Here is a 2,337-nt window from a genome sequence, read left to right on the forward strand (position 1 = left end):
ATGTAGAGTGAGTAAGACATACCTCAAGTGGTAGCTTTGGAAATTCAGCTCCATAAGTCTTGTCGGCTATTACCATGTTTCGGTCGCTTATTTGAAAATAAGAATGTACCTCGGAAGGGAATTCTATAGATTTAAATACGTCAAAAGTGACATGCTCATCGCCGACCCTCAAAATGAGTTTCCCTTACTGGACATCAATTAAGGTTCTACCCGTCGCAAGGAAAGGTCGGCCCAGTATCAAAGGGATCTCCTCATCCTCCTCCATATCAAGCACAATGAAGTCAGCCAGGAAGATGAACTTATCGACTTTCACCAGTATGTCCTCAATGAGTTCTCTCAGGTATTTAATAGATCTGTTTGCGAACTGTAAACAGATAGTGGTTAGCTTTGCTTCTTCAAGACCTAGTTTCTTGAAAATAGATAAAGGCATTAGATTCATACTTCCCCCTAAGTCGCATAAAGCTTTATCAAAATGGGTATTTCCTATAGTGCAAGGGATAGTGAAACTCCCCAGATCTTTCAACTTAGGCGGCTGCTTCTTTTGTAAAAGTGCACTGCTCTCCTCGGTTAGCATTACAGTCTCATGCTCCTCCAACTTCCGCTTGTTTGATAATGTATCCTTCAAAAATTTTGCATATTTAAGCATTTGCTCTAAAGATTCAATGAGAGGAATATTAATATACAATTGCTTAAATAAACTCAGAAATTTAGAGAATTGATTATCAATCTTATTTTTTCTTAATCTCTGCAGAAAAGGAATTGGTGGATCATAAATTGAAGGAGAATAAGTTTCAGATATAAACTCCCTGAATTTCTTGGGTTTTGCAGCCTCTTTATTCTCCTTAGTCTTTTCAGCTTGCTGGTTGGTCGCATCCCGCTCTGCTTCTTTCACCTCGGACTCAGCTTCCTTCATCTCATATTCTATGTTTTTGGCAGCTTCTGCATCTCACTCGTTACTTACTATCTGCGGTTGGTCATATGTCTGTCCACTTCTCAATATTATAGCTTTGACATGTTCCTTCAGTTTGGTCACAGTATTGCTCGATAAAGTCATTGTTGTCCTCTCGGTAAGCATGTTTGAGAGCTGACTGATTTGTGCCTCAAAATTGCATATTGAAGCCGAGTTGTTTTGGATCATCATATCAATCATATCTTCAAGTGTCAGCTTCTTCTCTTGCTGTGGAAACTGTTGAGGTGGTCTAGCCGACACTTGGTTATTGCTCCAAGTAAAGTTAGGGTGATTTCTCTATTCGGGATTGAACATATTTGAATAAGGATTGTTTTGACATTGGAAATTGGACACGTAATTGGCTTGTTGATAACTCAGTTGGGCAAAAGGATTCCCCACTTGGCAATCTACACTTGAATGATTTCCTGCGCAATGATCACAAACTACATTAGTTTGAATAGCGTTACATTCTTCTTACGTAGTTGTTGTAATAGATTTGCCATCTGAGCCACCAATGTGGTAATAGAATCAAGTTCAAATACTCCAACCGTCTTTCTTGGGCTTTCTCCGTAGACCATTGATAGTTGTTGGATGTCAATTCTTCCAGAAGTTCATACGCAACTTCATGAGTCTTACTCATTAATGCTCCTCTCGCGGCCGCATCAACCATAGATCGATTTGTGAGTCCCAAACCATTATAAAATGTCTGTACTTGAAACCAGGCTAGGAGGTCTTGATGTGGACACTTGCACAATAAATCATTGTATCTCTCCCATGCCTCATATAATGATTCACCCTCAAATTGTGTGAATGTACTAATATCATTCCTTAACTTCGCTGTCTTGGCTAGAGGGAAATCTTTTGCTAAGAATTTTTGTGCCAAATCCTCCCAGGTGGTGATGATCCTAGGCGACAAAGAGTTCAACCAAGCTTTTGCTTTTTCCCTAAATAAGAAAGGAAAAAATCCCAATCGAATTACATCATCTGTCACTCCTTTGTGTTTAAAAATAAGGTTAATTACCTTTGACCTCTCAAACTTTTATTCAATTCACAATGTGCCTCCGAAACTACTAATTGCATCAAAGTGGCCCCTTGAACTTTCAAAACTTCCCAATCTCCCCCTTCCATCTACCAGCAGCGTTAAATCTAACAAAAATTCACTGCACGTGCTGCTCATGTGCATAACATTCACTGCAAAGATATAATTTTCATCTAATTTATTATCATTGACCATATAAAATATAAAATAATATATGCTATCAATTAATAATAAATCATTAATCATTAAATATTTTTTTTATTAATTTATATATGGTTAATGAATATCAAATAATTTCATTATGTACATAAATTATTCATACTTGCTTGCAACTTAGATATAAAATAAT

At 37.3% G+C, this 2,337-nt stretch overlaps 1 non-coding gene across 1 annotated transcript; it reads left to right on the plus strand.

Annotated features, from left to right (window-relative positions):
* Positions 1–1,677: 1,677 nt before the first annotated feature.
* On the plus strand, positions 1,678–1,784 carry LOC121268709. Its single transcript, XR_005941222.1, has one exon. It is a non-coding gene; the product is annotated as a small nucleolar RNA R71 (small nucleolar RNA).
* The last annotated feature ends 553 nt before the right edge of the window (positions 1,785–2,337 follow it).

The sequence above is a fragment of the Juglans microcarpa x Juglans regia genome, chromosome 5S (assembly GCF_004785595.1).
Source record: "Juglans microcarpa x Juglans regia isolate MS1-56 chromosome 5S, Jm3101_v1.0, whole genome shotgun sequence".
Classification (NCBI taxonomy): Eukaryota; Viridiplantae; Streptophyta; class Magnoliopsida; order Fagales; family Juglandaceae; genus Juglans; species Juglans microcarpa x Juglans regia.